The following is a 27,690-nucleotide window of genomic DNA, read 5'->3' as shown; positions in this document are numbered from 1 at the left end:
GTCATGCTATCCAGTCCATGCTAGAGTATCAGGTGGGTAGAGATGTAACTCAACCTTTTCTGTGTGACAATAACTAAAAAGCCCTTGATTGTGACTGGCCACTCATTCCGCAGGGGTGGAGCAAGCTGGGCCTTTGAGCTTGGACTTCCGGGGTAGATCATTAAAGAAATAGGCTTCCGGAAGAGTGATGCCTATTTATGTTATCTGAACATCAGACATACCACAAAACTGCATGCATTGACAACTATTGGGAAATTATTCCCAAGAGATTGTCAATGCCTTATTTTTACTTATTTATTGTTTACTCACAGTGTATGTGCCAGGTACTGAGATCGTATCCCACTAGTGACCGAGTTGTTATTCACCTTTGGAACCAACAATGTTTACAGGCCCTTACAGTGTTGTCACTACCCCTAGTGAACAGTACATATATCTTGTGTCCTCAAAAAAAATTACTTGTCTGATTGTAGATGACCAGATAGGGAAACACGAATACGTACACACACCCAAAACACAAGTGTCAAAATGTGTGGTGTCACCCTGGGCAATTGACTTAGTTCAAATATGCCTCTGTTCACCCAGTAGGGAATGGGTTCCCGATATGTATTCAACTTGGGTTGTATACTCCCCAGGGAGTTGTGAATAACTGGAATGCAAACGAATCCACTGGTCGGGAAACAGATATACCTGCAGTATATAAATGTATAATATATAAATATATTATTATTTACTTAGTATTGAGACTGGTAGATTCAGCTATCCACTTTACCAATTGTTGTATGATCATGGCATGTTAATCAGGGTTTAATTTATTGTGCGTCTTTGTGCACAGGGGCACATTAAAATTTCCCAGACTTCACTCAGAGTACCAGATAACTTTTTTAACTTTAGGGTTTTGATTTTAATGGGGTTATTACATTTTTCATTGGGTAACCAAACTAATGAAATAATGTTTTTAAATGTATAGAACTGTTCTTAATATATAGGCTTGACTCGGAAAGTAAATTAGCTTGTAAAAAGCTTCATTGGGTATTTATGCATGATCTTTTATACAATTGAGTTTTTCATTTAATGCATGCGTTTCTGTACGCATTTTAATTGAAAGTAATGGGGTATTGAATATTTTATTCAAATACGTTGCTTATTTGTAGTTCTGTTCACCTAATCATGTGTGGTCTTTCTTAATAGATATGTTTTTGCTATATGCTTTTTTTATAGTACCAGTCACATCAAAATTGCAGATTTCTGGCCTTCTGTACGAGATTGCTGTAGGACACTCCAAAACTAAAGCTTTGAAATGCTGTGACAGTGTGCGTCATATGCCTGCCATGCTTGAGTAGTAGCATGCTTGGAGTAAGGGAGGTTACTCTCGGTTTAAACTGGGTTTAACTAAAAGTCAAACTACATCATTAGAGGGTTAAACAAATAATTCTCAGAGAACATATAAGCAAGGTTCGGAACTGAAATATAACTCTTGTGTTTTGAAACAATCTTGTGCAATATATCCTTCTAGTCATTGCAGCCAAATAAGAGGCATTGATAAAATAGTAACTTGTTTCATATTTGTTGAATTTTTGCCACTTCATTATGACACTATAAAATAATCTTGTGCATATGTACTGTAAGCAATTTCCAAACAAATGTTTCATCTGCTGTCACAATATTGTCTAGTTCAGATTACATGTTGAGGAATATAGTGTATATCAAAACTGTTGAAGTTTCTGTGATAATATGCAATAGGTATTTTATCTGGTTCATATCTGGCAGAGTAGAGGCCGATGGGAGGACCTGTATATAGTGGTTTTAAAGAAAAGCTGCTGTTACACATGCTGTATGCAGTCTAGTATGGTCAAGTAGGGCTGGGACGAGTCCAAATTTACTACCTGGGTACCCAACCCACAATTACCCTACCCATCCTTGGCTATCCACTGTAGGTCTCGAAGAGATAGGCACAAAATGTCTGACTGGGAATAGTTTGACCATAGCCTTTGCAAAATTGTATTTAGATACACATATAAAATAATCTGGTCTTGCATACACTAAAGTTGACAGACAATTTATCTTCATTTAAACATATAAAATTCTGAAGGAATGCGTTCATAGTCAGAAAGAAATGCGAACATTTGTGACTTGAAGTGTAACGGTGGAGTTCTGGATAATTTTTCTCATTAAACAACATATCACATGACTTACCACTGGTCCGGCTAGTCCTCTGGGTACCCGGGTCCTACTCAGTACCTACTCGACCTGAGTACCTGAGTCTAGCATTATCGTTAGCACATTTATAAGTTGGAAACAAGGTGCAGCTGTAGGATTTTATCACAGTATCTTTTGGCTGGTAATTTGCCATGCACTTGCACCAGGATTGCTGTACCTGTGTGGGAAACTGCCACCCACATCATTACACCTCTTCCACCAAATATGTCAACTTCACTTATGCAGTTGATGGCAAAACATTTATGGCAATGTCGGTACACCATGGCTCTCTCATTAGCTTAGTGCAGCATAAAACTTGACTTGTTGCTGAACAAAACCGTTCTCTACAGCTGGCAAGGCTACCCTCTAAGAGATAACACTTTTTTTTGTTACATCAGCACAAGGTCTCAGTTTATTGATAATCACAAATACAAAGAAATAAGAACATCACAAACATAATTAACATTAAATGTGGCACCTCCGAATAAATACTCAGCAATTATTTTGTCACAAAACTTATTTTAAAACCTGGTACTAGCTGGTATGAATGAATTCCAGGCCCTGTTTGTCCTCAAATAGGCAATCATAGTCGGCGGCCTGAAGGAAGAAGTTGATATTCCAAATGTTAAATATGAGGAATATTGCTAAATATTTTGTTTGCGTTATTAACAATTTGCTGTTCATAAATACTGACAATGTCCCGGAGAGAGATACCAATGATTTTAATCGCCATGAGACAGATTTTGAACAGAAATGTGTTATAAAACATTTACATAATGCTAGAGTCAATTTGAACATGTTTAAAAGGCTGAAGGAAATACTAGCTCTGTTTAATCTTTTTATATATGTAGTCTGTATATGTGAGTTTTGAATCAATGATGGTGCCAAGTTATTTATACTTGTCTACAACTTCAAAGCCTCATTATCAATAAAAATTGGATTTAAACATGAGTTATTTCTCCTAACATCAATGACCATTTCATTTGTTTTCTTGACATTTAAAAACAGATTATTATCTTTGCACCAAGATATTAAAGTAGAAATTTCATTTCTGTACTCTTGTGTGTGATAAGTGCAGCGTCATCTGAAAACAAAACGGATAATAAAGTCATTGGTGTTCAAAATTAATAAAATGGGTGAGATGACACAACCTTGAGGGGCCCCTGTAGAAATGTGAATAAGAGATGAGTGGGTGTCGTTAACGATGACGAACTGTGGCCTGTTTGCAATAAAAGATTTGACCCATTTGACAATATTTGAGTCAACACCCATGTTGTTAAGCTTTGCATAAGTAAATGAGGCTGTATAATATTGACAGAGGATGAAAAAAAATCGACAAACAATATTCTTACATATGATTTACTGTTTTCTAGATTGCTATGGAATTTATGTACCCGTGTTGCGACCTTGATACCTCTGTTGGGTCTTTATGCAAATTGCAAAGGGTCCAGAATATGCTGAACAATCTCTTGATAATGCGTTCAAGGCATTTCCTAGCTATTGAAGTTAAGGCCACAGGGTGATAGTCATTGGCTACAGTTTGGTTTTGCTTTTTGTAAACAGGTACAATGCTAGAACTATTAAATAATAGAGGAAACGTGATGGGAATCTAATAAAGCTTGCAATGGTTTTTTTTAATATGCCTCACTGATTTCTTTTAATACTATACCAGATTAATTATCCGGGCATCATGCCCTATTTACTGTGCCAAAACATTAAAGAACATTATCATTGGATGCTAACATTGTGCTTCAGAAAATTGTGCTCACAATTAATGCATGAGTGTAAGTGTAGGATCTTTTGCTGTAGTGTGATGTTCTGAGAAATTCCTGAAAATGAGGCTAAGAAGCTTGAATGTTATCCTAAGTAAAGATTCTTTAACATCATAGTTGTGAGTTAGAGTTACTATCCTGGCCGTAGTGTTCTGGACACAATGGAGTCTGTTTAGCTGGGATCGTATTGCACCAGCTAGTTGTCACAACACGGAGTAATAACACAAACCAAATATGGATTAGGAATATATTTATTAAATAAAATTAAGAATTATGTTGGCAATGATGTATCCAACGCACTCACACCCATTCAGCTACCTTCCACTATCACCCTTCACACACTTCACACTCTTCACATCCTTCACACACACTTCACACACTTCACATCCTTCACACACACCCTCTGTCCCTCTAATATACACTTTCCCAATAGTTAAGGTTAACCCTACTTACACATACTCTAATTTTGCACTAATAATCTATCTCTAAATCTCTACTAATACATCAATTTATCATCGCAACAATGACATAACATCAATACATCAATACATCAATATCAGAACACATTAATACATCTCAACATCAACACCTCAATACATTAACATCTTTAGGCATTAATTCTTCCAACGCTTCAATACATGCATGTCAACAATTATCTCTCATTATGTACACAATATGTACAAAGTCATTCGCCACGCCTCCTTCCACGTCATTGCATTATGCACTGTACATTGTTTCGAGCCTCACACAGGTCTCCTTCTATTCAGATGTAAACATTCCATGTACTTCATGGCCATCTGTCGCCCTGGGGTCAGGCTTCATATAATGAATGTCCCTGCCTCCTCATCCTCCGTACACTATACAACAAACGTTCATATGTAAGTTTAATTACAAGTGACCATTCACCTTACATAGAGTATTAAATACTCAGAATGGTACACACATAGTTATTCACCATACAAATGAACATGGGAGCATGCTCAGTATAACTATACACGGTTATTCAACATACATCAAGCCTGTACAATACTCAGAATAACTAAAAAAGCATAGAGTTATTCAACATACATTGAGCAAGTACAACTTAGAGTAACCAATGTCAATATCAAAAGTAAATATACATGATGATATTACTATGGTGGTTGTTTTCAACACAACGACGACTGCCAAATCAAGACTGTGTGAGATCTCAAAATATGTATTGACATAATTCATGATGAAAAGACATGTTCCTACATCCGTTAACTTTCATATCATTACATATATATATATATATAAACTATACAGATAATACATACATTATCAAGCTACAAGAATATAAGCATAAACAATATTCAAATAAAATGTAACTTAAGCCACAAGATTGGGACAACACACCAAAACCAAAACCGTCTAACCAAGGTTAGAATTCTCGTTGACTGCCCTGAATTTCAGTTTACAGTCTTTTTAAATACCCACTCACTCACACCGCTCATACAACAAAAGACATTCACGCCTGACCCAAGCAATCTTACATAACACCTCTAAAGCTCACAGCTTACATACAGTCCAACCACTCTCTAACACATACAATCAAACCAACTTCAGAGAAATATATAAATTGTGATCTTGACATTACCTCCCTTCCCAAATAACTGTTGCCTGAACAGTTACATTACAGTTAAAAGATCACATGGAATTTTGACTCATATACGAAACCCACTTAAGGTGGACAACGGCTCAGGAGGTCTGCCCCAACATTCTCAACACCTCTAACTGCCCGTATGAAAAATCTGTACGTCTGCAAAGCCAAGGCCCACCTCATAACTCGCCCGTTTGCCAACTTAGCCTTCGTCATCCACACTAGTGGTTGATGATCTGTCTCCAGGAAAAACTCTCTTCCATACAAAAATCTACTTAACTTTTGTATGCTCCACACAATAGCCAAACACTCCTTTTCAATGGTCGAATATGCCTTTTCCCTGTCAAGTAATTTTCTGCTGACATACATAATGGGAAACTTCTCACCACTCTGTTCCTGCAGAAGGACTGCTCCAATACCTACATCTGAGGCGTCTGTCCTCAGTAGAAATGGCTTATCCAAGTCAGGTAAATGTAGTATAGGTGCATCAGATCAGATCCTTGAGAGTTTTAAATGACTTTTCATGACTCTCTGTCCACTCAACTATATTGGACTTACCTTTCTTGGTTAAATCCGTAAGGGTGCCGCAATAGCTGAAAAATTGGGGATAAATCGGCGATAATACCCAGTTAGACCAATCAAAGCTCTTACCTGTTTCTTTTGTGGTCGGCCTCGACAGTTCTAGGATTTTGTCTAATTTTTTCCTGTCTGGAGAAATCTTACCTTCACCGACAGTATGGCCTAAAAACTGCAGTGTATGGTACCCAATTACCACTTTGGAGGGTCGAGCTGTGAGCTGGTACTGCCTTAAATGACTGAAAACGGCTCTTAAGCTGTCCATATGTTCAGACCATTCTTCTGTCCCCTCTAAAATATCGTCAATGTAGCTATCCACATGAGCTATCCCTCTAAGCACCTTCCTCATTAACCTCGTGAACACGGCAGGGGCGTTCACAACTCCAAATGGCATTACAGTCCATTGATACAACCCATCTGGCGTAACAAAAGCTGTACATGCTTTACTTGCTTCTTCCATGGGAATCTGCCAATAAGCCTTGCTTATGTCAATTTTAGAATAGAACTTACATTTGCTAAGACGAGTGAATAAACTTTCTGTCAAAGTTATTGGCTCTGAGTCAAAAACTGTGATCTGGTTAATCCGACGGAAGTCCACACAAAATCGATAAGTCGAGTCCGGTTTCTTGACTAACACAATTGGGGAAGCATAAGGGGAATCAGATGGTTCAATTACCCCTAAGTCCAACATTGACTGTACTTCTGATGCAACCACCTCTCTCATGTGATGAGGTAATGGATAAGGACGAGACCTAACGGGATCAGAACTGGTTAACCTGATCTTGTACTCCATGCAATTAGTCCTGCCTGGTAAATCAGTAAGTACATCTGCATACTCTTCCAACAATGCTCTTACTTCCGCCTGTTGTACACTTGTCAAGTCTGTGGAGATATCAACATCTAGATACGTCTCCTTAGCTTCTAAATTGGGTGAAGAAATCTCCGGCATATCCAACTCATGTTTGACCTCAACTGTAGCCTCAGGCACATCGATCAACCCTGTACATACATATTGCGGAAGACTGACTCTTACATCACAAATAACAGTACTACCTACTGTCTCCCTTTGCACATATTCCTTCAAAAGATTTGCGTGATTAGTCTTTAACTTATCCCCAACTCTGACACGATAATTGCCTATACCAAACTTCTCCTCTATAACAAATGGACCGTTCCACTGTAACAGCAACTTGTTCTGATTGGTAGGCAACAACGCTAACACCTTATCACCTGGCTTCATCTGTCTAACCTTTGTCTTCACATTATAGTACTTCCTATACCTGTCTGATGCCTTCTTTAGTGTTTGATGTGCTACCTCTATCGTCTCCTCCAATCTGTTCTGTAAATCCAGCACATACTGATAAGTAGTCCTAGTCTCTTCATTTTGGATATCCTTCGTCCATAATTCTCTTAAAACCTGAACTGGACCTCTCACCTTCCTACCATACAGTAAATCAAATGGAGCAAATCCTAAACTTTCCTGAGGGACCTCACGATAAGCAAATAACAGGGCTGGTAAGTAACGATCCCAGTCTTGGGGTTGCTCTGCACTCAACCGCTTCAGCATGGTTTTCAAGGTGCCATTAAACCTTTCAACTAGTCCATTGCACATAGGATGATACGGAGTTGTGGTGAGCTGTTTAAGTGACAGTAACCTACTTACCTCTTTCATAACAGCAGACGTGAACTGTGAACCCATATCTGACAGCATCTCCTTTGGAACGCCGACCCTACTAAAAATCTCCATCATTGCCTCAGCAACATACTCTGTTTCTATCCTTGGAAGAGCCACTGCCTCAGGGTACCTTGTAGCATAATCTACCACTGTGAGGATGTATCTGTTACCCCTTTCAGTTACTGGATACAAAGGACCAATCAAGTCTACAGCTATTCTTTCAAATGGTGTAGAAATCAAAGGCATCTGTCCTAATGGGACTCTTCCAACCTTGCCCTTCGGGATTGTCCGTTGGCACACGTCACATGATAAACAATGACGCCTCACATCACCCTGCACTCCAGGCCAATAGAACTGAGAAGTAATTCTATCCAGTGTTCTCTTTACTCCCATATGACCAGCCATCAATGACTCATGACACACCTTCATGACCTCTGACCTTAACTCTAAAGGTACTACAGCCTGAATAACGGGATCTTCCTTGCCAACATACTTGCGATATAGCATACCCTCATCAGCAAAATACTTTGACACACCTTTAGCTGTTTGTCTTTCTGTCCCTTCTTCTATCAACTTCCTGACCTTATCCAAACTACTGTCATTCCTCTGCTTCTCCATGAACTCTGACCTGCTAAGTGACATACCAACAGATTTCAAAGTTTTCATAGGCCTCATTCCTTCTACTCTCTTTCGCCTTTGCCTCCTAGTCTCTACAGCTGCTACAGACTCTCCTCCATCAACATCAACTTCCTCCACCATCGGCAATGGATCATCAGAAACCCTAACACCTGGGATGTTCCCTAGGATTACATCAAATAGGGGTGTCTCCATACATGCTGCCTTAACAGTACCTCTATAGAAGGGAGAATCAATTGTATCCCAAGCAACTGGAACAATAGTAGCTCTGCCGTCAGCCATGACACACTTCTGACACTCATCGGTCAAACAATCCTTATTTACAAGTGAGCTTCTGACAATGACGCCACTACAACCAGTGTCTCTCAAGACATTCACCTTTTGCCCACACAACTTCCCTGGACAAACTGGCATAGTACCACACATACCACACATTGTACCTGACGTCATCTCTGCTTCACTCTCAATTGGACTTGCTGCAACATCCCCACTGTTCCTCATTTTACCATGAGAGTTTGACTCACAATCTGCTCCTCCAGGACCAATGTCCACGTCTATCACCTTGGCAATAATACTGACTGCTTCTTCAATCATTACACTGGCTATTTTCCTTAGACTTGACTGCATTGCATGACGTAGATATGTGACCTAATTCCCCACAGCTATAGCAACGTCGTTGCTTAATAGGAACAAACCCCTTCAACTCCTTCTGTTCTCCTGTTTGTGGTCTGTTTTGAATACTCGAGCCCTTATCTCTTTACTTATCATTACCCGATGGGAAAGACTTATTAGTATCTCCTGAAATGGTACCACAAGCCTCCACAAAATGCTCTGCCAACTTAGCCATCTCGTCTGCAGTTTTTGGCTTTCTCTCCTTTAAGAAAATACTAAGATTCGGTCCAACAGTATTCAAAATCTGTTCCCTCAACAATAAATCCCTAACACCTGCATATGTCTTTGCTGTCCCACTCAACTCAATCCACCTGGTAAAGTAATTTCCAATCCTAACTATGAACTGGGTAAAGCTCTCACCTATCTCTGTTTTTGAAGTTCTGAATTTCTGGTGAAATCCTTCTTCCGTCATTTCATATCTTTTCAACAAAGCCTCCTTCACCTGATTGTACTCTTCTGCATGATCTGGGTCAAGCCGGGAATATACTTCTAATGCCTTACCTTTTAGCAAAGTACTGAGATACGCAACCCACTGGTTTTCTGGCCAAGATTGAGCTTTAGCTATTCGCTCAAACCGCTGCAAATAAGCATCTATGTTGTCCTTCTGATCTTCAAAAGGTGGCATCTTAGGCATCTTGGGTACGCCCACTTGCTTAGTTCCAATCTCTACATCTGGCTTACCTTTTTCTAACTTAGTCTTCGCAAGCTCCATATCTAACCTAGCCTTTTCCAATTCCATAATCTTCTCTTTTTCCAGCCTAACCTTTTCTAGCTCTGCATCTCTCATCTTCTCCTCATTATCAAATTTAGCTATTTCTAACTCTATAACCTTATCTTTCTCCAACTTAGCTATCTCCAACTCTATAGCCTTCTCCTTCTCTTCCTTCTCTATCCTTCTCATCTCCCGATTATGCTCCCGCATATCTCTCTCTAAATTCGCTATCTCTCTAGCTCGCTCTATAGCTCCCTGATCCTGAACAAACTTTTGCAGATTTTCCCCGGTGTATCCTAACTCCTTCCCTAATGTACAAATCTTATCCAAATCCATGATTAGCAGACTACACCAGAAGCTAGCAATAACCACCCAAAGTAAACCAATGAAACCCTTCATCAAAGGTATTTGGGTCAAAGGGACTCGTCACCCCTCAGCAAATCAACAGATTAAATACAGTCACTTGAAGGCACTATGGAATAGCTGGGAAACATCCTACTAGGCCACATACCCTATCTACGCCTATCAGTTATTCTAAGCAGTTTTAGATAATCAAGCCAAAATCCAACCTGTCACTCCGTGTATGACAAAAAAATCTTTTATCCCACCGCTGCCACCAAACATGTCACAACACGGAGTAATAACACAAACCAAATATGGATTAGGAATATATTTATTAAATAAAATTAAGAATTATGTTGGCAATGATGTATCCAACGCACTCACACCCATTCAGCTACCTTCCACTATCACCTTCACACACTTCACACTCTTCACATCCTTCACACACACTTCACATACTTCACACACTTCACATCCTTCACACACACCCTCTGTCCCTCTAACATACACTTTCCCAATAGTTAAGGTTAACCCTACTTACACATACTCTAATTTTGCACTAATAATCTATCTCTAAATCTCTACTAATACATCAATTTATCATCGCAACAATGACATAACATCAATACATCAATACATCAATATCAGAACACATTAATACATCTCAACATCAACACCTCAATACATTAACATCTTTAGGCATTAATTCTTCCAACGCTTCAATACATGCATGTCAACAATTATCTCTCATTATGTACACAATATGTACAAAGTCATTCGCCACGCCTCCTTCCACGTCATTGCATTATGCACTGTACATTGTTTCGAGCCTCACACAGGTCTCCTTCTATTCAGATGTAAACATTCCATGTACTTCATGGCCATCTGTCGCCCTGGGGTCAGGCTTCATATAATGAATGTCCCTGCCTCCTCATCCTCCGTACGGGTGCCCCTCTGGGTCCCCGGACACTATACAACAAACGTTCATATGTAAGTTTAATTACAAGTGACCATTCACCTTACATAGAGTATTAAATACTCAGAATGGTACACACATAGTTATTCACCATACAAATGAACATGGGAGCATGCTCAGTATAACTATACACGGTTATTCAACATACATCAAGCCTGTACAATACTCAGAATAACTAAAAAAGCATAGAGTTATTCAACATACATTGAGCAAGTACAACTTAGAGTAACCAATGTCAATATCAAAAGTAAATATACATGATGATATTACTATGGTGGTTGTTTTCAACACAACGACGACTGCCAAATCAAGACTGTGTGAGATCTCAAAATATGTATTGACATAATTCATGATGAAAAGACATGTTCCTACATCCGTTAACTTTCATATCATTACATATATATATATATATAAACTATACAGATAATACATACATTATCAAGCTACAAGAATATAAGCATAAACAATATTCAAATAAAATGTAACTTACGCCACAAGATTGGGACAACACACCAAAACCAAAACCGTCTAACCAAGGTTAGAATTCTCGTTGACTGCCCTGAATTTCAGTTTACAGTCTTTTTAAATACCCACTCACTCACACCGCTCATACAACAAAAGACATTCACGCCTGACCCAAGCAATCTTACATAACACCTCTAAAGCTCACAGCTTACATACAGTCCGACCACTCTCTAACACATACAATCAAACCAACTTCAGAGAAATATATTAATTGTGATCTTGACACTAGTAGGCTATTACAATTATCGAGCCTTGACATCACTAAGGAATTTATACCAAACTGCCACAGTAGCAGCTGGGATAATTGCTGGGTTGAGACTCATTAGTGGCAGAACTGGATGTAGCAGTTGAGGGAGCAAAACATCCAGCCCAAACATTTTGCTTCCACAGAGTTTAGTGTAGATCGTGTATGAGGTTCAGATGACAAGATTGGGACAGTATACTGGTCCTGGTTTCATCTGGACAGCTCTTGAGTGTCGTGCAAGAGAACATTTAAGTGACACATGCATTATTCAACATCGTCAGTTTGGGGTGTAATGGTATGGGGTGGCATCACTGCTCATCATTTGTAATGGCAATTTGAATAGCGTTCAATACTGGGACGACATCTTTCGAAATCATGTTCACGATACAGCAGGATAATGCCCGCTCACATGTTTCACGTGTTGTTACAAGCTTTTGAGGTTGCATAAAATTTCTGTACTGCTAACTGGCCGACTATTTCTCCTGACCTTGCCCCTTAAGAATATGTGTGGGATGAGATGAAAAGTTGCCTACGACAGGACCAGAACCAGAACCAGAACCAGAACCAGAACCAGTCGTCACACAAACCTGGTTGGGCCAATGTTTGGTTGACATTGATGGAAACATCTCCAAGGCTGTTTAGAATCATCTGGTGTCTTCAGTGCCTTGTCGCTGCCTCACACAAATGCTGGTCATACCTGATAGACATTATTAATAGTGTAATTAATCACCGCTCTTTTTGGGCATGTTGCTCTGTCTCCAGTTACCAGACATGGCTTTTGTCAATGGATTTATTATGATAAAACATTAATGATACCACTCTATATGAAGCATAGTTATTTTTTTTGTCCGTTTGTATACAAGGTGACTTAAAGGTTCTGCACTGAAGGTGGTTAGATTAAGAACCATCGATAAGGACTGTTTGATAGCAGGATGTCAGATAAGAGATGAACCTACTCCATGCTTTAATGTTGTCTTGTGCTTATGTATTTCATATTATCAATATCATCTATGCATGTTTTTTGTCTTTGAAGCATTTGATTGTTGTCAACTTTGTGTTCTCAAGATCAAGTTCAAGTTGCCAATAGTGCTGGGATGGGTAACTCGGGTACTCAGTGTATGCATGATTAGATCGTTTCATTTGAGTATCTAAATACATTTTGCCAGGGCTACGGTCAAACTATTCCCAATTGGACATTTGTACCTATCTCTTGAGACCAACAGCGGGAACCCGGGTAGGGTCAGGTAATAGTGGAGTGGGTACCCGGGTAGTAAATTTAGACTCGTCCCAGCCCTAGTTGCCAAACACTTTAGCTATGGCCATTCTTGCAGATATGGGCAGAGGATCACTGCTACGAGGGCTTAGCACATCATTCAATAGCTTCAAATGTATATTTCCATTCTTCCAATTCTCTGTCAACTTGAGTATGAAAAAAGTCATGTTGTATGAATACTGCAAGTTTGAACTTCCATCAGGCTCACTTTCAGTTTCTAGTTCAGGTAGCCATGTAAAAATAGTAGGCTATTATTCATCCATTTCTAAATCATGTTTCATAATGAAAGTGATCTGTGGAATAGCACATAATTCTTTTGTTGTTTTTGACCCAGCTAATATTCTACCATGAATTTGGAAAATACTCAATTTTGATTGGTCAGAGATTATCAAAACACAATAAACCCCCTCTGATTGAACAGACGATTTGTAGCCGTATTACCACAAAAGCTAATATTTTTAGAACAGTTCTTCTTTTGCAGTCATTTTTGGTAGGCCTATTTAAATAATCACATGTACAATTATAGGTTACAAAATGCAAAAATGTGACTACTACAATACTCAAAAGATGTGTGGCAATACATTTTGTGCACAAAACACAATAGATATCTACAAAGCAAATTTATTTCAAGTTTTGAGGACAACAGACAGCTTGCTATTTGGCGCTTTTATTTATACAAGTGTGACATCATGTCTTTTGCATCAGTGATGGATATGACGTCATAATAGTGATGTGCGGTGTAGAACAAAACATTTGCAAGGCTTTCTTAGTTTTCTTTAGGGGTGCCCACCTCATGGTTATGAAGTTGCCATGCTACATGCTTGTTGTGCAGTGGAACTAAATATATTTTTTAGCATAGTTTAACTTAAATGAAAACTAATCTAAATTTGAATGACTTACATTTTAAAACGAACAAGAAACTAAACTTGATAACTTATTAAAAACTGTGGATAATCTACAAGGAACTATGTGACAAAATGATGCATAAACTTGAAATGAAAGAAATTAAAAATCTAATGCTAATGCTAATGCTAATGCTAATGCTAATGCTAATTCTAATTCTAATTTCTAATTTCTAATTTCTAATGCTAATGCTAATGCTATTGTTGACTGGCTGAGAGTATGTGTACCGTATGTCATCCCTGTGGTAGTCTAAAGCTAACTGACGCAACTGGCTGATTGATACCCGCTACCGCATTATACCTCTGCACAACCCTCGCATTTCACATGCAGTCACAGCCATACGTTGGTGTGTTCTTGCGATTTGATCTTTATGCATCGGGTGCGTTTTGCAGAACACTTCTATATTTAAAACTAACATGTCTTCAAAATAGTTTATGACTGCACATGAAGCACGATCTATAGGCTCTGAGTGTGTTTTGGAGAACATTTCTTATTAACCAACATGTCTTCAGAAGAATGCTTTCAGTGCCTGTCATATGTTCGAGTGAAGTATTATGGTGTAAACTAAATGCTTGAGCATATAGAGCACAATATTCAGTGTAAAGGCTGTTGTCGGTGATTTCGTAAATTCTGATCGACAACCCACTCAAAATACTGGACTCAGCTCATTAGTTCGCGTTTTGTTTAGTCATGGTAGAATGGAGATAAACGTACTGTGTTTTTAACATAAAGCTAGGTTACCCTTAGATTTTACCTTGCTAAATTTAACATTTGAAACCTCACACCGTTCCAAATTCAATTATAGCGTGGTTAAATGTACAGGTAATAGCTCTTCATTGAAAACAGACCCGTGAAGATCCAGGTTAGAATAGATCTTCAGTAACCCATGCTTGCATCTTTCAAGAATATTTAACAATAATGCTATGGGATGGTCTTATGACAAAGGATGTATGGTACACCCATAACAGTTTGCTTGTACAAAGTACAATATTTTCCATGATTACAGGCTGAATTTGAACCAAATTCACACCCAGGCATCATATTTCTGCAGGGCTCAAAGAAACTAGGTATTCTCTGAAAATTGGCTACCATGCTGTTATCAGGTATCTCCTCCAGCAGCTTTCCATGTGACATGACATCAACTTTAGGGGATGATGCTTCTTCCTTTGCACCTGTTAAGAGGTTGATAGCAGAGTTCAAAAGGGAAACAGAGAGCTTTGAAGATGATCCAAGATTAGGGACACCACTAAGGAAAATGTTGATAAAGTACATGATATGATTATTAGTGATGTCGCGAATCACTGTACACCGATGTATTGCCAGCAAACTTTGCATGATACGATATCTGATACACTTAATTTGGCATTGATTCACATTTAACTTCATCTTGATTGTCCATGTTGATCTTGCATCGATATCAATAAGGTATTTTCTTAATTCCTAATGGTCGTCTTTTGGATGCGAAACCATTATTTTCTCATACAGTATATGTTGATGGTTTTTAGTCAGTTGTCAGTTGTCCTTCTTGACCTTTATGAGCGAGTCTTTTCTCAGCCTAATGACTGGGCTTTTCTTGACAAAATGTTCTTTATGCAGTATCAAGATACATATTGTGGCTTCTATATAGAGAATGAGTGTGGTATTTTATTCATTACCCACGTTAAATATGTATGCAAGTGTAAATACATAACAACTTTTGTTCGTTGACAGACCAAACTGAAACCGGTTGCAAAATCTGGTTGCGCATGAATATTGATATATGCCCAAATATGGGCATTGTTGACATTCCTATGTATACGCAATAACAACATGCGCCTGCAGTTGTGTTTGAAAACAAAACAGCACCGACGCTCAAGATCCTTTTGGAAAAGGTTCTTCAACTTATGAGAATTCAAGCGCCATGTTGTTAGTACGCAGGACACCTATAAGAAAATTTGAAAAGTCACATTTGCGCCGCGCTTTGAATATCGGACCAACAGTCGGTCACTCGCACTGCCGGGGTCCCGTCTGTGCATTCAAAATGGTTCGGTTTCCTTGATCTATCAGCTGAATTTATATCATGTCCGTACCATTTTGGAAGAGGGAAATCAGAGTGTTCGCCAAAGACATTCATGTTTACTGTACCACCCTTTACTGAAGATGTAAAAATCAACACGCTCAAGTCTGCTTGCATGTCAGCTTCAAACGAAGGGCAAGGTCACCACCAGAAGAAAAGACAATCACGATCTACTCAGCGTTTTACGCTAGAGATAGGGAATGTTATTGTTCACTTTTGGGATATTTTGGGCCACATAATCAGAAATCAGGCATACTTCTACGGAGTTTTCGAATGATTTGTATCGTTCACTTTTAGTGATCTGGTTGTGCAGTCGTGAACAAACAACCCCCGAAACAGTGCCACAAAATACGCTTCGAAGCGGACACTGATTGCACAACCGGATCATCCCAAGTAAGTCTAGATATCTGTCCAGATAGTTTAAACTGACTTCCTTTCACCACGCTTATCCTTTTACGTTAAATCAAATTGGAAGTTGCGAAAGTAGTCGGGTGCGTCACGCTCATTGGGACCCTCAATCTATTGAACGGTAGTCGTACATTGTAAATGGATATAGCTCGATTATATAATGTCTGTGGAAGCTCAATGCATAACTTATATAGGATGCAAACCAAATTGGATGCGTGTGACAATCTTGTTTGGTTCAATAGAGTGTTTGTTAATATCCCTCGCTCACATGAGATTGCTTCAGTTCTGCCTTGTAGTTGCAAAATGAATGATGTCTCGCGATTTTTTATGAATGAAAAAAGTAGACCCGGTGTGACAGAGGTCACGGTTATCCAATCAAAACGAATAAAACAAGGTCAACCTTGTACGACACATGTGTGGCGTTCGGATTTAGTATCTTACCACCTGTATCTTCACCACGTGGGTAATATAGTTAGATATGTATCATATTGTGTGGGATCTGTATTGTGACATCCCTGATGATTATGGATGATCGACAGATCTCCACATCACATATCAATACAGTAGGCATCGCTCATGACAGATTCTGAGGAATAAATTGCATGCCAAAGGTTTCAGTCTGCTGGGTTCTAGGGCTTCTGGCTCCTGATCAGAATTGTTTCAGGCTCATCATCTCTTGAGAATTGTTTACGATTTGAAGCAGAGCCAGCTGATATTGTTGAGCGATTTGTAACCATTGATGAATCTTGGGTTCACCGGCATCAGCCAAAGACTAAATAATAGTATCATAGTCAAAGCAATGGAGACATCTAATGTCTCCTTCCATGAATAAGGCAAAGTCTGTTCCATTAATTAGGTGATGGCATCAGTTTTCTGGGATCCCAATGGAATCATACTGATGGCCTACCTCCTGAAACCATCAGACTATTAATGGCAAATGTCATGACAATCTGCTTTGGCAACTGCAGGTGAATATCAAGTGAAATTAACACCTTCAGATTTCCACCTTCCCAACTTCCCTAACAGTCTAGCAAGCAACTGCAAATGCTAATGGTGTCATTTCTGATGTAAAGGTCTATTTACAATTCTTCACCAAATATGCTTTTTCATGCTTTTAACATGATGACATATGAGGTTCCTGGGTTGCAACATTTTATGTTGTGTATTCACCATGGTTGCTGTAACTGTACTGGACATGTTCACTGTGTGCATGAGCAGTGTTATGTATTTGCCATGGCTGCCGTAACTCTACAGACATGTTCTCTGTGTGGGTGAGCAGTGTTAGTGTATTCACCATGGCCGCTGTAATTCTTACAGACATGTTCTCTGTGTGGGTGAGCAGTGTTGTGTATTCACCATGGCTGCTTTAACTCTACGGACATGTTCTCTGTGTGGATGAGCAGTGTTAGTGTATTCACCATGGCCGCTGTAACTCTACTGACATGTTCTCTGTGTGGGTGAGCAGTGTTGTGTATTCACCATGGCCGCTTTAACTCTATGGACATGTTCTCTGTGTGGATGAGCAGTGTTAGTGTATTCACCATGGCGGCTGTAACTCTTAAGGACATGTTCACTGTGTTGGTGAGCAGTGTTGTGTATTCACCATGGCCGCTTTAACTCTACGGATATGTTCACTGTGTGGGTGAGCAGTGTTGTGTATTCACCATGGCCGCTTTAACTCTACGGATATGTTCACTGTGTGGGTGAGCAGTGTTGTGTGTTCACCATGGCCGCTGTAACTCTACGGACATGTTCTCTGTGTGGGTGAGCAGTGTTAGTGTGTTCACCATGGCCGCTGTAACTCTACGGACATGTTCTCTGTGTGGGTGAGCAGTGTTAGTGTATTCACCATGGCCGCTTTAACTCTACGGACATGTTCTCTGTGTGGGTGAGCAGTGTTAGTGTATTCACCATGGCCGCTGTAACTCTATGGATATGTTCTCTGTGTGGGTGAGCAGTGTTAGTGTGTTCACCATGGCCGCTGTAACTCTACGGACATGTTCTCTGTGTGGATGAGCAGTGTTAGTGTATTCACCATGGCCGCTGTAACTCTTAAGGACATGTTCACTGTGTTGGTGAGCAGTGTTAGTGTGTTCACCATGGCCGCTGTAACTCTACGGACATGTTCTCTGTGTGGGTGAGCAGTGTTAGTGTATTCACCATGGCCGCTGTAACTCTACGGACATGTTCTCTGTGTGGGTGAGCAGTGTTAGTGTATTCACCATGGCCGCTGTAACTCTATGGATATGTTCTCTGTGTGGGTGAGCTGCTGTTACTGTACTGTACATGTTCACTACATGACTGGTCAGGCTTTTTCTTATCATAGTAACATTATTTGTCAAGGTTTCCAAGAACAAACACTCAGACTTACACAGTTGGCAACTGCTATCACTGCATGATCCGATTGTGTAAACAAACTGAGCACACTTGTCATAGTACTTGTGTGAAGCAATAAATCTAGAAGTCAATTACATTGTTTATTGTGAGCAGTGTGTATCTAAGTCTAGATAATAATGTGTAACTTTATTAATGCAAGCAAGCGACACTCGCATAGTATGTGTTAATTTTATGCTCACATCATTGTCATAACTGACAGCATGGCTGTGTCTTACTGTGACAGAGGTATCCGATCAGTGCCAAATGAATAGAAGACCCAGCTCTATACATGGAACAAATGCTCTATGTACTCCAAATATGTGAGCTTTAATGCTAATTTCAAGGGAAAGAAATTTGAACTGATGTGTTTTCTGAATTTGTACATGAAGAGAAGTAAATGCATTATCACATCCTGTTACAGTGACAATCCTAATGTGAACAGTAAGGCTGGAACGAGTCTAAATTTACTACCCGGGTACCCGACCCCCTATTACCCGACCCGATGTGGGTACCCACTGTAGGTCTGTCTCAAGTTGGGTACAAAATGTTCAGTTCAGAATTGTTTTACTGGAGCCCAGGCAAAAAGTATTTAGATATAGTATAAAACAATCTGATTGTGCATACACTGAAGTTTACTGAAGCTTTGTCTTTGCTCAAACATATAAATCAGAAGGAATGTGTGCATGGTCAGAAAGAAATGTGACCATTCACGACTTGTACTTTAAAGTGTAACCATGGAATTTTATTTCATTGTAATTAAACAATATGTCATATGACTAACCACGGGCACGGGTAGTACTATTGACCCACCCGACTCAAGTACCCATGTACCCGAGTTACCCATCCCAACCCTTGAACACAGACATATTCAACTTGAGTATAACAAGTTTGGTTATTGTCCATTAATCCTGACTTTAGTAAGTAGCTACTTTGTGACACAAATGTCAAACATACAACTGTGGTTTGTATATTAAGGTCAGGCTATATCCTGTCATGCTCTTTCTCATGTGACTGTTTCAACACCATACAACCTCAGTGGTAAGTCCTTTTGTTCCAGTTATATTACCACTGTATTCTTGTATTTAAGATGTCTTTGTCTGCAGCAGATGACTTGTCTGCTCCTGACATGAACAACTAACTGATTACTGCTGCTTGACCAATGATGGAGATTTTGTTGTAGCCAAGTGTACTAAAGTACTATTGGAATAGAAATAGATTCACTTTGGTCTATTATTCAAAGCAATACCATTTTGTTTATCCTATTATTGAAATAACTGATTATTATTAAGTTAGTTCTCCCTGTGGTTTGAAAAGGATAGACAGCAACTAGGGGAAGAGGACAATTTACAGGAGACAAAATAAGGTCAAATTTAGAGCCTAAAGGAATGATACTGATACATTGTTTTGGAAATATTTCCTGAACTTTTAAAGAGGCAAGATTATATTTCCGCAATGAGTGATCTTTGTAAGATTAATGATGGATATTCTATTGGAGAAATATTGTTGAATAAAAATAAAACAAAACCTTGTTTCGGTTCATGTAACATGAACAATTCATATGAACGTCACATGCTTCGTGGAAAACGGACCATGGCATTCATTGCACATGCTGCAACTGGATTCTGCACTTAATCATGTTGATGCTTTGAAGTAGTCAGTGTAGGCTTTTCGTTCGATGGAGCAAGACACACTTACTTTCTGTTGTCGTTGACTAATATAGATGTCAAGATAAGAGAATCATGTTTGGTTCTATATATATATATATGTCATAAGAGAATCATGTTTAGTTCTCCATATATGTCATGATAAGAGAATCATGTTTAGTTCTCAATATATGTCATGATAAGAGAATCATGTTTAGTTCTCCATATATGTCATGATAAGAGAATCATGTTTAGTTCTCCATAGATGTTATGGTAAGGGTTCATGTGTAGTTCTATATTGATGTCAAGATAGGAGAATCATGTTTGGTTCTATATATATATATATATGTCATAAGAGAATCATGTTAAGTTCTCCATAGATGTGCGATAAGAGAATCCTGTTTAGTTCTCCATAGATGTCATGATAAGAGAATCCCATTTAGTTCTCCATAGATGTCATGGTAAGAGAATCCTGTTTAGTTCTCCATAGATGTCATGATAAGAGAATCCCATTTAGTTCTCCATAGATGTCATGGTAAGGGTTCATGTATAGTTCTCCATTGATGTCAAGATAAGAGAATCCCATTTAGTTCTCCATAGATGTCATGATAAGAGAATCATGTTTAGTTCTCCATAGATGTCAAGATAAGAGAATCATGTTTAGTTCTCCATAAATGTCATGATAAGAGAATCATGTTTAGTTCTCCATAGATGTCAAGATAAGAGAATCATGTTTAGTTCTCCATAGATGTTGTGATAAGAGAATCATGTTTAGGTCTCCATAGATGTCGTGATAAGAGAATCATGTTTAGTTCTCCATAGATGTCAAGATAAGAGAATCATGTTTGGTTCTTTATGTATGTCATAAGAGAATCATGTTTAGTTCTCCATTGATGTCAAGATAAGAGAATCATGTTTGGTTCTTTATGCATGTCATAAGAGAATCATGTTTAGTTCTCCATAGATGTCGTGTTAAGGAGAATCATGTTTAGTTTTCCATTGATGTCAAGATAAGAGAACCATGTTTGGTTCTTTATGTATGTCATAAGAGAATCACGTTTAGTTCTCCATAGATGTCATGGTAAGAGAATCATGTTTAGTTCTCCATAGATGTCATGATAAGAGAATCATGTTTAGTTCTCCATAGATGTCATGATAAGAGAATCATGTTTAGTTCTCCATAGATGTCATGGTAAGAGAATCATGTTTAGTTCTCCATAGATGTCATGGTAAGAGAATCATGTTTAGTTCTCCATAGATGTCATGGTAAGAGAATCATGTTTAGTTCTCCATAGATGTCATGGTAAGAGAATCATGTTTAGTTCTCCATATATGTCATGATAAGAGAATCACGTTTAGTTCTCCATAGATGTCATGGTAAGAGAATCATGTTTAGTTCTCCATAGATGTCATGATAAGAGAATCCCATTTAGTTCTCCATATATGTCATGATAAGAGAATCATGTTTAGTTCTCCATAGATGTTATGGTAAGGGTTCATGTGTAGTTCTATATTGATGTCAAGATAGGAGAATCATGTTTGGTTCTATATATATATATATATGTCATAAGAGAATCATGTTAAGTTCTCCATAGATGTCATGATAAGAGAATCCCATTTAGTTCTCCATAGATGTGCGATAAGAGAATCATGTTTAGTTCTCCATAGATGTCATGATAAGAGAATCCCATTTAGTTCTCCATAGATGTCATGGTAAGGGTTCATGTATAGTTCTCCATTGATGTCAAGATCGGAGAATCATGTTTGGTTCTATATATATATATATATGTCATAAGAGAATCATGTTTAGTTCTCCATATATGTCATGATAAGAGAATCCCATTTAGTTCTCCATAGATGTCATGATAAGAGAATCATGTTTAGTTCTCCATAGATGTCAAGATAAGAGAATCATGTTTAGTTCTCCATAAATGTCGTGATAAGAGAATCATGTTTAGTTCTCCATAGATGTCGTGATAAGAGAATCATGTTTAGTTCTCCATTGATGTCAAGATAAGAGAATCATGTTTGGTTCTTTATGTATGTCATAAGAGAATCATGTTTAGTTCTCCATTGATGTCAAGATAAGAGAATCATGTTTGGTTCTTTATGTATGTCATAAGAGAATCATGTTTAGTTCTCCATTGATGTCAAGATAAGAGAATCGTGTTTGGTTCTTTATGCATGTCATAAGAGAATCATGTTTAGTTCTCCATAGATGTCGTGATAAGAGAATCATGTTTAGTTTTCCATTGATGTCAAGATAAGAGAACCATGTTTGGTTCTTTATGTATGTCATAAGAGAATCACGTTTAGTTCTCCATAGATGTCATGGTAAGAGAATCATGTTTAGTTCTCCATAGATGTCATGATAAGAGAATCATGTTTAGTTCTCCATAGATGTCATGATAAGAGAATCATGTTTAGTTCTCCATAGATGTCATGGTAAGAGAATCATGTTTAGTTCTCCATAGATGTCATGGTAAGAGAATCATGTTTAGTTCTCCATAGATGTCTTGGTAAGAGAATCATGTTTAGTTCTCCATATATGTCATGATAAGAGAATCACGTTTAGTTCTCCATAGATGTCATGGTAAGAGAATCCCATTTAGTTCTCCATAGATGTCATGATAAGAGAATCCCATTTAGTTCTCCATATATGTCATGATAAGAGAATCATGTTTAGTTCTCCATAGATGTTATGGTAAGGGTTCATGTGTAGTTCTATATTGATGTCAAGATAGGAGAATCATGTTTGGTTCTATATATATATATATATATGTCATAAGAGAATCATGTTAAGTTCTCCATAGATGTGCGATAAGAGAATCCTGTTTAGTTCTCCATAGATGTCATGATAAGAGAATCCCATTTAGTTCTCCATAGATGTGCGATAAGAGAATCATGTTTAGTTCTCCATAGATGTCATGATAAGAGAATCCCATTTAGTTCTCCATAGATGTCATGGTAAGGGTTCATGTATAGTTCTCCATTGATGTCAAGATCGGAGAATCATGTTTGGTTCTATATATATATATATGTCATAAGAGAATCATGTTTAGTTCTCCATATATGTCATGATAAGAGAATCCCATTTAGTTCTCCATAGATGTCATGATAAGAGAATCATGTTTAGTTCTCCATAGATGTCAAGATAAGAGAATCATGTTTAGTTCTCCATAGATGTCGTGATAAGAGAATCATGTTTAGTTCTCCATAGATGTCGTGATAAGAGAATCATGTTTAGTTCTCCATTGATGTCAAGATAAGAGAATCACGTTTGGTTCTTTATGTATGTCATAAGAGAATCATGTTTAGTTCTCCATTGATGTCAAGATAAGAGAATCATGTTTGGTTCTTTATGTATGTCATAAGAGAATCATGTTTAGTTCTCCATAGATGTCGTGATAAGAGAATCATTTTTAGTTCTCCATTGATGTCAAGATAAGAGAACCATGTTTGGTTCTTTATGTATGTCATAAGAGAATCATGTTTAGTTCTCCATAGATGTCATGATAAGAGAATCATGTTTAGTTCTCCATAGATGTCATGGTAAGAGAATCATGTTTAGTTCTCCATAGATGTCATGGTAAGAGAATCATGTTTAGTTCTCCATAGATGTCATGGTAAGAGAATCATGTTTAGTTCTACCACTTCGCCTACCACTGCATAACAGTCATTCATATACACACAGAATAGTTTCTATACGACAAGCATAGTCACCTTTTACGGCAAGCATCGGTTGCTGAGAACCTATTCTACCCCGGATCTTCACGGGTCCACATTCCTCATGATAATCATCATGTCCCTGTTAATATAACAAACATTACCAGTGATAATCGTCATGTCCCTTTAATAATACAGACATTACCAATGATAATCGTCATGTCCCTTTAAATATTCAGACATTCCTCATGATAATCGTCATGTCCCATTAATAATACAGCCATTCCTCATGATAATCGTCATGTCCCTTTAATGATACAGACATTCCTCATGATAATCGTCATGTCCCTTTAATAATACAGACATTCCTCATGATACTTGTCATGTCCCTTCAATAATACACACATTCCTCATGATAATTGTCATGTCCCTTTAATAATACAGACATTCCTCATGATAATCGTCATGTCCCTGTTAATATTACAAACATTCCCAATGATAATTGTCGTGTCTAAAATATTATTACAGACATTCCTAATGATAATCGTCAGCAGAGCTTATTGAGTAAAGACATCCAGGGGCGCCTACTAATGAGGTATAATACATTGTTTTTGTTGTTTTTTAACCTTCATGTTGATCGCCTCCAAGTCCATTTGTACATGTATTTGAAACCACCAAGCCTATGAAGGTGAGGTGCAGTGTATATAATAATATATCATTAATGGCATCTCTGAAAAATGCTCACAAAATTCCAATTTAGTTTATTCTAAATGCTGTAGAGTGTAATCTAAACCCACCATTCAAGCAGTTGTTACTGTACCAGTATCAGTACGTAAATTTACACACAGTAAGTTAGTCTTGGGGTTTTTTTTCTTTACTTTTCACCTTTCTTGTTTTAAATAATTTATGACACTGATTTGTTTTACTCGTCCAAACTAAATATTCAAGTGAGCTTATCTCTCTGTCCGTTGTTTGCCTGTCTGTCCATATATTGGAACATTTTACATTTTAGATATCTCCTTTATCAAAACCTGTCTTGAGCTTTCATCCCCGATTCCTCCTGTGTCCTCTCTGTGATGTGTTCACTGAGGTCTGATTTGATTTTAAACATGGAAACTTATGCAATCAACTATGAATTTCAAATTTGCCCTCAGCCATTTCGGCATGTATAAGTATGAAATTTTATTTTTTGTAAATGACTTAATTTGTCGTATGCAGAAACATGGATTTCACTTTTTGCCATATTTTGATATTTAGCTCACCTTATTCAGGGATGTGAAATCTCTGCGGAAACGCAGAAAATCATGATTTTTTAAACGGTAGTCCTCCGAAAAAATCATCTCCGCGTAAAAATATAATCAAAGATTAAAAGAAAACATTCCGAAAAATATTATCGAAAACCAGACAACCGTCGCGTATTGTCCTGTTTTCGGTCAGAGCTTTCAGCATCCTAGGTTTTCGGACATAAAACGTTTTCTATCACGAATACTTGCACTATGTGGTGTGTGGCATCACACAGAAATTGTAAATACTAAGATGATGGCTTGTTTTTTAAGATAAAGGTGTATTTTATCCTAATAAGTGAATGAGATGTTTTACAGTTGTTCATGTGATTAGCGAGAAAACTATGAATGTTTCTTCAGCGTCCAAAAACCAATAACATGGGGATATATGTTCTATTAATGTCTTATGTTTGCAATTGAGTATTGTTTGTTTTTTCAACAAAAGGTAAATAAGTACAAGGTAAGTTTTTTTCAATATGCTTCCACATGGGGAAAGGATCAGACATTGCACACTTGTGACAGTTGTCCTTGTATCTGTGGGATGGGGGGTGAAGTTTATGGCACTATTGCTCCCTGACCTGGCGGGTAGCCAGGTGCGCAGAAGCTATGCCGATTTTTTTAAAGTAGTGATTTAACTTCGAAATTTTTCTGCATCTGCGATCTTTGTTTATTTGACTTATTGACTTTGCCCATTGACTTATTACATTTCTTGGTGTGAATGCTGTCCAAACTGCACGAAATTGCTTAAAACTTTTCCTCTTTTTTTCGGGAAAACCTGATCACATCCCTGCTTATTCAAAGTCAAAATGTCTTTAGCTATTTGTAAGTTGCCTAATCTCCTTCTACGAAACTAATAGACCAATGAAGTTAAAACTTACATACTTGTGCAAATCAAAGATATATTTCCAACAGCTTTGAAACTGATTTTCAACATGGCCCCTGATACTGCAAATCTTTTTTTCTTGTTAAGAAAAATGTCTGTGCACCTTAAAAAATCACATTAAAATAAAATTGCCATTGACTTTTCAGAATCATGCATGATAATCACATGTGCAAACACTTTGCCATGATTACCCATGATGAAGCTGAAGTTGCATGAGCATCCTGGTCTCTTGTTGAAGTGTTTTTGCTGTGAAAAGCAACTTTGTTGATGGCCCATCCTCATAAATGAGAGGTTGCATGCAATTGGAATTCTTGAAACTGGAATTGCACAAAATGTTGCCCGGTGTATTGGTGTTCTTCGTAACACCTCACATTCTCACTGGGGTCGGTATCAACAGACTGGCAACACCAGGGACAGACTGTTCTTGACGTCCAGTAACGTCATGTCAGCATGATAATCATACCCACCTGCTGGTATGTTAAGCTGACACGTATGTTGTTCAACGTTCTGCATTCAGTGTTGGGAGAGTGATTAGGTGAGAAGGCATTACTGCACATCACAGGACCCGTTTAGTGGTCATCAATGGCTATTTGACTGGTGTGCAGGTTATCCATCCTCCCTTTCCTTCAGACATTTGGACGTCACATCACATTACAACCGGACAATGCATGCCCTCACATTGCACATGTGGTCACAGACTTCATTGGACAAAAGAACAACCCCCACTCCCTTTGACCTGCTGTTTTGCCAGGTCTGTCATCCATCGAACGTGAGGGATGAATGAAACATTGTTTACGCGACTCCTCAACCAACCATTAACGTTGGTCCAGGTCCGGAATGACATCCCACAAGCCTTCCTCAACAGTCTCTTGATGTCAGTGAACAGTTGTTGTCAAGCTTTTGTCACTGCTAATAGTGGTCTTACCCAACACTGACATGTGAACTGACAGTTGACCCCACACCACTTTCAGCCTGAGAGGACATATGTACATGCTGTCATGATGAATTCATGTTCCATGGACATTGATATGTTGCTCTGTTGCAAAATCAGTCTTTCTTTGTGGTTATATATTTATTATTTACTATGGTAGTCAGTGATGCACAGGAACTTTTTTCTGCTAGTGTATTATGAAATTTGGCAGTTAGTGTAGTTAGTATTGTGGCATGTTCTGTTTTCAGGGTATTATGTTTTTCACCTCACTTGACATTTGCATTATTTTCATCACAAAATTACATTTCCTTATATTGTTAG

The 27,690-nt window shown here is 38.2% G+C and overlaps 1 protein-coding gene across 5 annotated transcripts in view; it reads left to right on the top strand.

Annotated features, from left to right (window-relative positions):
- Nucleotides 1-27,690, top strand: part of LOC124113357 (hydroxylysine kinase-like) — a 165,605-nt gene that overhangs the window by 9,735 nt on the left and 128,180 nt on the right. For 2 of the 5 annotated variants that reach the window (XR_006857766.2, XM_046473646.2), the window contains exon 1: nt 19,946-20,001. The exons of 1 other annotated variant lie outside the window; for it this stretch is intronic. The gene's annotated coding sequence lies outside the window, so the exon portion shown is untranslated. Of the gene's footprint in view, nt 1-16,547; nt 16,573-19,945; nt 20,002-24,807; nt 24,868-27,690 lie in introns of those variants that run through there. 2 more of the 5 variants (XM_046473651.2, XM_046473650.2) reach the window with 2 other exon arrangements.

This window comes from Haliotis rufescens, unplaced genomic scaffold (assembly GCF_023055435.1).
Source record: "Haliotis rufescens isolate VD_foot unplaced genomic scaffold, xgHalRufe1.0.p SCAF_12, whole genome shotgun sequence".
In the NCBI taxonomy this organism is placed as follows: Eukaryota; Metazoa; Mollusca; class Gastropoda; order Lepetellida; family Haliotidae; genus Haliotis; species Haliotis rufescens.
The sequence above is the reverse complement of the archived record's forward strand: the minus strand, read 5'-3'. Positions and strand labels throughout refer to the sequence as shown.